This window comes from Hippopotamus amphibius, chromosome 1, assembly GCF_030028045.1.
Source record: "Hippopotamus amphibius kiboko isolate mHipAmp2 chromosome 1, mHipAmp2.hap2, whole genome shotgun sequence".
NCBI classification, from domain to species: domain Eukaryota; kingdom Metazoa; phylum Chordata; class Mammalia; order Artiodactyla; family Hippopotamidae; genus Hippopotamus; species Hippopotamus amphibius.
Window position 1 is genome coordinate 106,010,034 of NC_080186.1, and position 11,889 is coordinate 106,021,922.

The 11,889-nt window shown below is 45.7% G+C and overlaps 1 pseudogene; it reads left to right on the forward strand.

Moving 5' to 3' along the window:
• The first annotated feature begins 1,050 nt into the window (after window positions 1-1,050).
• Window positions 1,051-8,435, forward strand: LOC130834534 (myomegalin-like; annotated as a pseudogene).
• The last annotated feature ends 3,454 nt before the right edge of the window (window positions 8,436-11,889 follow it).

Sequence of the window (11,889 nt, forward strand, 5' to 3'; positions counted from 1 at the left end):
ACTCCTATAATTATTTTCTAGTTTGCGGGTCTCCCACCCACCTGATATGGGGTTTGATTATATCATGAAAGCATCCCTCCTACCATCTCGTTGTGGCTTTGTCTTTGATACAGAACATCTTTTTTGGTAGGTTCCAGATTTTTTTTGTTGATGGTCATTCAGCAGTTAGTTGTGATTTTGGTGTTTTCATGAGAAGAGGTGAGCTCAGGTCCTTCTACTCTGCCATCTTGTCCTGCTCTCCTCTTCATTTATCCCTTTTAGTGGGAATATTCACATAGCGCATTGCATAAATATTGATGCGTTTGGTTAAGGCTGTGGCCCTGATGCAACTGGGTACATGTATTATGTGGTATATGCATCCTACTGCCTTGCTAAAAACCAAAACAAATTTTACCTTTTTAAATACATTTGACTTCAACCTTTTTAGATGAGCACTTATGGTCTTGTAAAATATTTCTTAGATCTCTTCTTCCCCCAGTACATAGAAACAGGCTATGAGTGGTGAGTGAAGGTAAAAAGAACTTGAGAAGTCCAATTAGTTATGATCCCTGCTCTGTGGTACCCCACTCCCATTATTATTTGCTGCCCAAAGGCCTGATGTCTTCCTCCTGTCCTTTTGATTCCTAAATGTGGAGGTCATCCATCTCCTTCTCCTTCAGCCCGTTCCCTTCTCTAGTTCAGTATTGATCTCCTGCCCTAGAAGACCCTGCTCTCTAGCCTGCAAGACTAAGGTTAATAAGGAGATGAAATAATAGGCTTGACTTCATCTGCCAATCAAATGCTCTCTAGATGCACAAGGGTCATTTGAGCCTCAAGGAAACTCCATGCTGGAGTGTATGCCATTTCAGTGTGTGCCAGACCCCACACAGGAAAAGTGACATCTGTCATAGGTGTGTTCCTGGGACCTTGGTAGAAAGGAATATCAGGGAGGAGTGTTCTGACAAATGCTTGGAAATATTTGGTTCAGTGCCACCAGACTCCCTCCTCTCTCTACTTTCAGCTTACACCTGGGATGCCTGTCACCAAGTCCCTTTGGGCAGTGACTTGAGCTGCCTGGTGGCAGAGATCCGAGCTTTGAGAGGGCAGCTGGAGCAGAGCATTCAGGTGAACAACTGTCTGCGACTGCAGCTTGAACAGCAGTTGGATGGTGGTGCCAGCAAAGCCAGCCTCAGCCCCTCCTCTGTTAACCAGAAATTCCCCAACAACACTGACCCTGGAAACAAGCAGCTGCTCTTCCAAGGTAGGAAGGAAAAGGAAATCAGCAAGCCCTCAGCCAATGAGGAGGTCCCCAGGATGTCTGTGGTGGAAGGGACAATCTTACTTCTTCCACACTCCTTAAGATCATGGTGAAATCAAAGATGCTTTGATACAGTGCCTGAGATTATGGGATTTAAGGTCAGATCTGGCTCCAGATTCTGAGTTTGCCACTTACATGCTGTTTGCCTTGGGAAAAGTGTTTAAACTCCTCAGGCATTTAAGCCTTAGTTTCCTCATCTTTAACATGAAGATATTTATAATATATACTGTGCATAGTTATATGGAGCATTAAATGAAATAATTTACAACTGCCTGTCACAATAAGTACTCAACAATTAACAGCTATATATGTTAATGCTTATTCCTTATATTTGCAGAGTGCTTTAAAATTTACCATGTTTTCAGATAATTTTTCAAATAATTTCATCAGAGCTAGGGGAGGATTTACTATCTCTGTATTTCACATGAGAAAACTTAGGCATTGAGACAATTAACTGACGTGCTAAGGAGTTAAGAGGCCAACCCAGGATTCGAAGCAGAGGTTTTGATTTCCTGTCTGTTCCTTCTGCCTCCCTATGCTCTGTCTTGGTATTGCTTCTGCTCCCTCTCAGGCTTTCCCTTCTCAGTGCCTCTGCGCAACACCAGCCAGGACTCATCCCCACTGGCTCAGTCACTCCTCCTCCCCATCCTACAGCACAGAGGCCTGAGCTGGAAAGCAGGTTCTAAGTCACATTTGCCTGAGCAGGATTATTTCTGTCTCTTCAGATATTTTCCAATTACTCCCCTGGAGGATTGCTGTCTGGTCTCCAATAGGGCACCTCAAATTCACCAAGGCTTATGTCTCCTATTCTTCTTATACTACTACATGCCTTCTAGTATGTCTCCCTTCTTATACTACTACATATTTTCTAGTACTGACTCACCAGAATGGTGATTAGAGTGCTGAGTTTAATCTGCCCATAAATCCATTCATTCTTTGATCAAATATTTTTAACATGTATACTGCATATATTTATGCATATTTATATTTAATTACAAAGCATTGTATTAGACATACTACATACAATATTATATTCAAATCTGGGGTTAGAAAAATATACCTAATAATGTTTCAAACTAGAAGTTGCTTTCTCATGGAACAGCCCTCAATTATAGGAACTTGATCCAAACTAAGTGATTTGTTTGCTATTGGTTTTGATTGTGGTACATGGGTGATAATTTTGTAAGAGGAGAGTCATGTTGCCGTAGACCCCAGTGGTGAAAACAGGCTGTGCATGTGTTTGGGGAGCAGTGTGTTCCAGGGTTTCTAAAGTTGTGGTTATTTGTACTCCCTAGATTCAGTTGCCTCCCCTCCAGTTCGGGATGTGGGCATGAATTCTCCAGTTCTGGTCCTCCCCAGCTCCTCTTCTGCTGCTTCTGGCTCAGAGACCACAACCTTCAACAGGAAAAATGGTAAATAGGGCAACTATGGGATTCAGGGTCTAATGATGGGAAATGACACTGCAAGTAACTTTTGGTTCTCTATAGGCACATTATCTGAATTTAGAGATTTTTCTCCACATGTCCCATGGCCTTTAGCCCTACTCATTCCACCTTCTGTGGCTGCCTTTTTGGTCATTTTTCTTCTTCCTGTGGTTTTCCTATTGTTCTGGTATTGTTTCATTGCACTATAATCTCTTCCTTCTTGAAAGTGCTCTCTGTATCCAGCTTAATTTCCTTGTCTGTGTCTTCTCAACCCCCAAATTTAAAATTTTTAAATATCTGTCCTGAATATTTCATTTGTCAATAAGGATAAAATTTGCCTCCTGGCAATTTTATCATTATGAGATGATGTAAGAAAGATTATAAAAATCTAGAACCCAGAATATCTATGGACTTCACACTTGTACTTTCCAAGACTGTCATTCTTGTTTGTGGCCTCTTTCACTATCTGATGTCCCTATTGGATTGAACTAAAGATGACTATAAATAACAGTGTATTTTGTGTTATTGTGGTTTTATCTTCAGAGCTGGGTTTGGGTGCTTCTCCAGTAATGAAGAACCCTCCCAAGCTGGAGGGTGATGCTACTGATGGCTCCTTTGCCAATAAGCATTGCCGCCATGTCATTAGCCACGTTGATGACTATAGTGCCCTAAGACAGCAGATTGAAGAGGGCAGACTGCTGGTCAAGAAGGTAGCATCCCTCATGAGATCAACCTGCAACTTCCTTGGCCTTGAAGCTCTAGGCACAGAGGTAATCATGTTTGAGCTCTTAGGTGCACCTTTTCCTTAGGCCGTTTCTTCTTCTGATTTTAGCTCCTTCTCCCACTATTTTTTTGCCTGCTCCACATCTCCTACCAATTGAGGATACATTTTCCATTTAATCTAGCTAGGCCTTTCATCTTCATCTGCTAATTTCACTACAAGCTCTGTTCTGGTTCCAGATGCAGCTGACTTGATATTTCCCCTCAGAACCACAGAATAGCAGGTGCAGCATTGCCATCCTCATCAGTAGAGCACATTAAGCATCAACATACATGCAATGCTGCACCCAGTACCCTTTGGTAGCTTATTATCTGCTAAAGTCACGCTGGCATATGACCATCTGTGGGCAGCATAAAATCACTTAATCAGTTGGCTGGAGATGGAGAATCTGCATCCATATGGGCAGATGTGTAGAAGGGGTGAGGAGCGTGGCAGACTGAGGAGGGGAGGAGAGCAGGCAGCAAGGTTTCTCAGAGCCCTTTCCCAGGGAGAGATCCATGTACCAGCTGCTTTGCTGAGCTACTGGAGATGCACAGGCATGCAGGGACAGCCCTGCCCCCTGGAGCCCCCACACTAGAGAGGGAGCCCCACACCATACAACAAGGAGCTCCAGGCAGTGTTAGAAGTGCTCTGGGTATGAGGGCATGAACCCAGAATCAGCTATTATCCCAGGCAAGGAAAGTAACAAGTTCATGGGGTAAGGGGTGCAACTAGGGAATGTTTAGGTTCTCTGGGAAGGAGAACATGCCAGGTAAAGTGAGCGGCACCTCAGTCCTTTGAACTACAAATGGTGCAGCAAATTTGAAGCATAAGGTGTGATTCAGGGAAGGGCAAGGGGGACCAGTGCAAAAACAGGGACCGTAGACTCTTGAGCACGAAGCAGGACTAGAAGCTAAAGAGTGTGCGGGAAGCTGGAATCAAATGAATTCTTGCAAGTTGGGTGGTCCCTCCTGAGGTCAAAGAACCTTGGCTTCCAGGTTAGGAAAGGATTTCACAGGTTCAAGCAGGCCCATGTCCATACCTCACTCACAAAGGAAGCTGAGGCCTGGGCTCAGCAAAAAAAAAAAAATGATCTCTCAGCTGCAGGGATGCCCATGGCTACCACCCTCTTTTCCCAGGTGATGGGCAGTGAAGCCATCCATGAGCTCAGGAGCAGCGCCAATGCCCTGCACCACCGGCTGGAGGAGTCCGCCTCCCTCCTCACCATGTTCTGGCGAGCAGCCTTGCCAAGCTCCCATGGCCCTGCACTGGGTGGCAAAGTGGTAAGAAGCCAGTATTCTCTACTGGATCTGCCCCCAAATATCCCCTGCCTCCTTGGTCGGCAGATCTTGAAGATAAGGAGCCAAATGGTCAGTTGGAACAAAGGGCACTTGAAGAGAGTGTCCCTGGAGGGAGGGAGACCTCTCCTCTGTGGTGGCTGCTTTCAGTGCAGCTCTGACTACATCCCCTCTCCCCCACCTCTGACCCCCAGGAGAAGTAATCAAAGAGGAAAAGGAAAGGACATGGAGGAGGCAGAGACATGAGAGCCCTGGTAACCCATAAATGTTCCATCTCTTTAACTTTCTGAAGTCTCGCTGAGCTGAACTTCAGGGCCGTGTTAAAACATCAACATTCCCTTTCCCAACCTAACCCCACCCCCACCCCCAGGTCCACATCATCAGGCAGGATCACAAAATGTCACCAGCAGTCGCCCAGCCTCTTTCAGCCCCCCACTGGAATCCCAGAAAATCACTTAAATCTGCATCTCAGGGTCAGGCCTGGGGAGAGCCAGCCTCCCCAAGGTGCTCTCAGACCTCAGGCAGCTCTCTGGTTGGTGAACTTAGATAGGCAGGTTTGAGAATCCCTCCCAGGGGTTCTAACTCCAGACTAAGATCACTGACACTTTAGGGGACTCATTTATGCTAAGTCCAAGGAGGGAGTGTTTTCCCATCTTGAGGTTCCCAGATACATTTACAAACTTGCTGACTCTCTCAGGTCAGACCTGTCTCTCAGGCATAATATTCCTAATGATCAAGTCTTACTTGTGATGCCCAAGTGATATAACCATGTCAGCACTAAATCGGAGCTCTTGTTCACAGCTGGGTTTCAGTGTGGCCTGGAGTCAGGTTCTCTGCAGCAACAGGCGTGTAGCCTGTGCTAATCTGCACGGGGGCTTCCAGGTCCTCAGTGTTCCCACCTCATGGCCCATCCTGAGCCATCACCAGCTGGAGGGTTTGAGAGGCTTTAACGAGGGGAATCTGATCCAGAAATAGTTAAGAAGATTGTAGAACCCTATTTAGAGTTGTAAAGAGCCACGAAACACAGGGTGCTTATGCCTTCTGACAGAGAGCCTGCTTTTCTTCCCAGGGAGAGTCCATGAAAAGGGAGCTTCTGGAACTGAGAACCAAACTATCCAGACAGGAGAGTCTCCTTTAGAGCACAGCTGAGCATCTGAAGACCGCCAACCAGCAGAAGGAGAGCTTGGAGCAGTTCATCTTCAGCCAGTGTGGGTGCTCCCAGCCAGGGAATGGGGCAGGGAATGAGGGGATCCTTCCAGGCTCCCCACTTGTGCTGTGAATGGACAGTGACCAGAGAGCCTAGGGGGTGGGGGAGACTGATATGATGTCCCTGAACCTCCTGTGCCATCAGTAATCATGGAGGCAGAGGAGGGGATGTGGGCAGTTGAAAGGGGGCAGGCGGCAGGAGACCCCGAGCTGAGTGGCCAGTAAGACAGGCTTTACGAGAGAGTAGCACAGACATATATATACTACCAACTGTAAAATAGATAGCCAGTGGAAAGCTGTTGTATAACAAAGGGAGTTCAAATCGAGGATGGAAGATGCCTTAGAGGACTGGGACGGGGAGCGTGGGGAGGACTCGAGGGAGGGTGGGGGGGGAGTCAAGGGAGGGAGGGAATACGGGGATATGTATATTAAAGCAGATGATAGAACTTGGTGTACCCCCCAAAAATAATAAATAAATAAATAAATAAATAAATAAATAAATAAATAAATAAAAAAAAGACAGCATTTAGAACACATAAGGCAAGTATAGGCCATGCTGGTAATTTTGCCTTTGGGGGCTGTTTTGTTGTTTCAGTGACCAGGACACATGATGTTTTAAAGAAGGCAAGGACTAATCTGGAGGTAAGGAAACCATTGCAACAGTCAGAGCCATAGAGCCCACCCCAAACTTATTGCCATGTGTCATCAGAGCATGCAGGTGATCCTTGACCTGCTCTGACCTTCCGGGAGGAGATTGCTGGTCCATCTGTAGGAGCACAGGTCCTCAGTGAGCATCCCTCTAGATTCCATCCCTATCAGCCCTCCCACTCCAATCGGCAATCTCCCCTGACCTCTCAGTTGACTCTCACTTTGCCATAATCTTCTCTCTTTACCCCAATTCTCTTTCCTTTATGCCAGGTCAGGAGTGGGGAGAAATGCAGTTCAGCTGATTATCGAGGTCAGAGGACATATGGAGTCTGCCCTGTGAGCTTTCAGTAAAGGGATCCTGAGGGCACTCATGTGTTCTGGGGTTTCCTAAACCACTATGTGAAAAAATCATGGAAAGATGCAACCTAATAAGTTGATTTCACTGCACACTATTGGGCTGAAAACAGCAATTTAATTTTGACATATTTTTCTTTAAGCAACAACACAAAAGAAAATCGTTGGGTTTTAGTGATCTAAAAGAGAATTTGGTAATAAGTAAACACTGAAACTTAAAGGGAAAGATATTATCTCTATGGTAGACATTTCTCTACATTTATTTAAAACATTAACATATTCTTTAGCAACCACTTTGAAGAAAAACTTGAGGTCTTAGAAATGGCTTAGAAATCAAAATTAAACCTTTTACCTTGGACTTTAAAGCTTTACCATAAGCAATTGAGTGTATTCCTAGGAATGTTCGTAAATTGTAACCTAAGGGAATGTTGACCCCACAGTGTGAAAATAGTTTGGGCCATAATTTAACTCTGTTTTTTTGTTTGTTTGTTTTGGTTTCGATTTTTTATTTTCTAATTTCTTCTGTTTTTCTCTGATGATTCCTTTCTTTCCTGAGCCTTTCTAGAAGAATACTTACAAGATTGCCTCTGTAAAGCCTTATTCCTGTGCCAGCAAAGGTAACCCAACAGCCTCTCCTACCCGCTGGCTTCCCCAGTTTGGAAGTATCCTTCCCACTTCCCCTAGGCCATTGGAAAGATCCCGAAGCCTGAGTTCTAATCCCAGGCTTCTCACTAACTGACTGTGTGGCTTTGTGGTCTCTCACAGAGACCCAATCTCTGTGAGACTGCTGATTCTCATTTGTAAGACGGGGCACTAGACGTAGATGAACTCTGAGGTCCCTGCTGACCTGGCCCCTCCCTCTCCTCATCAAGTAAACAGAACGTGAATGTAACAGGGGGACCTCCATGCAAAATGTCCTCTCCTTCCTACAACAGGGTGTCTATATGTGCCTGTTTCATACTAAGCACGTCTTTTCCTGAGCAATCACAAAAGCCATCCTTTTGCTCCAAAGTGAATTGGAGAGTGAACTGGAACCTGAAGAGGGGGTGGTAGGATCTGGCCACCCTGTGTGCAGTGGCTTTGAGCAGAGATATGACCACAGGAGGTGGTGGGAAGCTTGTCCTCTAACCTGGTGGCACCAGTTGCTCCTCCAGACCTCAGCCCACCCCTCAGCTCATCCTCTTGACAGGCTCTCACCATGCTTCTGGCTTCTGTCACCACTCAGCGCTCACTCCAGCCTCAGTTAGCCACCAGCAAGGCCTGATAATGGACTCAATTTGATTGTGTTCTTTTGGCCTCCAGGTGAAATCCCTAAGGGCTCTTCCATGCACTCCAGTCCTGTGACCCTTGCCTTCCAGGAGCCAAGCAAGAAGTGTAGCCACCAGAGGTCCTCCAAACAGCAGGAAGGATGGGCCTGCCCCCCTTTTTCACAGCTCCCTGTCTGCTGAGGAGGATCTGGGCCCCCCTCCTCCACACCTGCTGGAGGGTCTGGAAGGAGTCACAGATGTGGAATGGTGGTCTAGGGTGAAAGGAAGAAGGGCTTTTCTGTGGTTGAGGAATAACCAGCCAAGGACCGCTGGGCCCAGCACTAAGCAAAACAGGCTGTTTGTAAGGACCTTGTGACACTGCTTTGAACACCCAAGGGGCATGGGAACCAGGAATAGTACATTTCTCACCCCTCATCATCTATCCCCAGAAGGTCAACTCAGGGGAAATGGGACCTGCTCCCCAGCAGTGGAGCATGTGGTCCCAACACTGGAGCGCCATGGCAGATCTAAAAGCACAGGACTGAGCAGCAGTGCCCTGCAGGACAGTGTTGGCAGGGCCCTGATGACCTGACCTGGGTCAGTACAGCTGGGTCACAGTTACACTGGGGGTCAGTCTACACGGCAGCACCTGAGAGCTTTGAATCCACATGGTGAAAGGGATGACTTCCAGATGCCATCTCATGCTTAGCCTAGATCTCCTATTTCTATTCTATTATGATCTCCAAAAAGTGTACTGACCTTACTCTAAATATGCTGTCCAATTTTGTCATCCCAAATTTTCTCTGCGAACGGGGGACTGATGGCCACACCAAGCCCACTGAAAGTCTTGTGTAAAGCAAACCAGTGATCATTTTTAAGTGACATGTGAGGGGCCCCCAGTTGTGCTAAATCCTAGTCTGTGTCTCCACAGTGCTTTCGAATGTGTGTATGTGTGTATAAATGTATGATATATATTTATATATGTTGCTATAGCGATATGTTGAAGGCTAGCATAACTGATGGACAGGGTCAGTGAGAGGAAATGAAACAGTCTTTTTGGTGGCTATTAAAGCAAAATGTGTATAAAGAAATAAAGTTTTCTTTACCTGCTTAGTTTCTAATTTCTATACCAGTCCTCAGGGCGAAAGTGTAGAAATAGGAAAGACAAACTGTCATGTAAAAGCTCACCATCTGAAATAGAATCAAAGTGGTGGAGGAGGTAGATGTGGCGCTCCCATCCCCCACAAACACATCAAAAAATACATTGACATGTAGAGCACTTCTCACTGAAAACTGGCAGAAGAACTCTTGTAAACTAATGCTGCAAGAAAGATCTACTTGTAACTGGGTAGGACAGAAGGAAAAAAAAAAGAAGAATCAGGTCAGGACCTGGGTCCCTGGGAGGCATCTGCAAGGAGGAAAGGGTTCACAAGGGTGGACCCTGGCTCTGGGGAGTGAGCAGGTAGAATCACAATCTGGGTATCCCAGTCATGGGATCCTATATGGATTGGCCAGGCCCCCTTGCCTCTTGGGACATCTGCTGAGACAGAAGGTTTGGAGAAGGCTAGACTCTACTCACCAAGAGTACATGCTGGCTTTGTCAACAATCAGGGCAGAGAGTCTTGCATCAGGAGCACGTTCCTTGCTGTACTTCCCAATCCGAAGGGGCAAACACCCTGGCCCCACTCACTCCATGCTACAACCTGGCACAAGATCTTGGCAGTGACTCAATCTAGCTGTACAGAGACAGACCAGGACACATGGGGTGTGACCCAAGTGTGGCCTCAGATGCCATAGTCAGCAAGGGCTCAGAGTGACAGGTGTAGACGTGGTGAACATTAGTGTGGGAGGTGGCAAAACAGGAGTGTGCAAGGGCCAACCAATGAATCTTGAGCAGACAGGCCCTGGGAGAAGACATGATCTAGCTAGGCAGAGACAGCCCAGAGGGCCTGGGGTGTGGTCCAGTTGGGGCTGCAACAGCCATTGTGAGCACACTCAGGAGTACACAGTGGTTGGGCTTCCAGCTTTGCACTAGATCTGGGGCAGACAGGTCCTGGGTGAAGTCTGCCAGAGAGGCAGCCTAGATCTCAGGTGGCAGTGCAGCCATCTCAATCCCTACAGTCACAACCCCCCAACTTCCAGCCCCAGCTCACTCCACACCACAGTCTTACACTAGATGTGGAACAAACACAATAAGGACACCATCTTGGGCTGCCTCTGAGTGGAGCTGTAGATGCCTACACAGGTGGAGAATAGGTCCTCTGTGACCACACAGGCCTCACTTGCTTCAGCACTCACCTCCTTTGGGGCAGGGCATGTACCCAAGTGCAACAGAGTCTGATCAAACTCAACCCTCAAGGCTTCTACTTCAACAACTGGAGAGCACACCCGGCCCCCTGACCAGGCCACGACATGGTGCAGAGAGGAAGCTCCACCGCACATCCAGCACAGGCTATAGATACTACACCACCAATCACACGCTGCTAACAAGGGGATAATGGCCAGCACACACAGAGGAAAGGCATGGCTGGCATCCCTACTGAAACCAGCTCTCACACCAAAAATATTAGACTTATGGAGGCTACACAGGGACACTCCTATAGTAGGTAAATATTTCTCCTAAAATCATAGAGACAGAGAAATTTAAGTAAAATGAAAAGGAAGAGGATCTACTCCCAATTAAAAGAATAAGAGAAATCCCCTGAAAGAACAAATAATGAAACAGACCTCACAAGTCTACTAGACCTGGAGTTCAAAAAGCAGGTAATAAACTCAAGATAATAAAAGCTATTTATGACAAACCCACAGCCAATATACTACTCAAAAGACTTCCTGCTAAAATCTGGAACAAGACAAGGATGCCCATGCTCACCTCTTCTATTCAACATAGTATTAAAAGTGCTAGCCACAGTGATCAGACAAGAAAAAGAAATGGTATTCAAATTGGAAGGGAAGATGTAATATTGTCATTATATGCAGATAACATGATACTATATATAGAAAACCCTAAAGACTCCACACAAAAGCTACTAGAACTGATAAACAAATTCAGCAAGTTAGCAGGATACAAGATTAACATACAGAAATTGGTTGCATTTCTTCACACCAACAATGAATTATCAGAAATGGAATGTAAGAAAATGATACCTTCTAAAATTACAACCCCCAAAATACACTACTTAGGAATAAACCTCACCAAAGAGGTGAAAGACTTCTTTGCTGAGAACTATAAAACATTAATAAAGAAAACTGAAGATGATGCAAAGAAATGGAAAGCTATCCCATGCTCTCAGATTAGATGAATTAATATTGTTAAAATGGCCATACTACTCAATGCAATCTGCAGATTTAATGTGATCCCTATCAAATTACCCATGACATTTTTTACATAAGTAGGCAAATAATCCTACCATTTATATGGAACCATAAAAGACCCAGAATTGCCAAAGCAACTCTGAGGAAAAAGAACAAAGCTGGAGGCATAACCCTCCCAGACTTCAGACAATACTACAAATCAATAGTAATCAAAACTGCATGATATTGGCACAAAAACAGACATCTGGATCAATGGAACAAAATAGAGAGCCCAGAAATAAACCCACACACCCATGGTCAATTAATATTTGACAAAAAAGGCAAGAAAATACAATGGGAA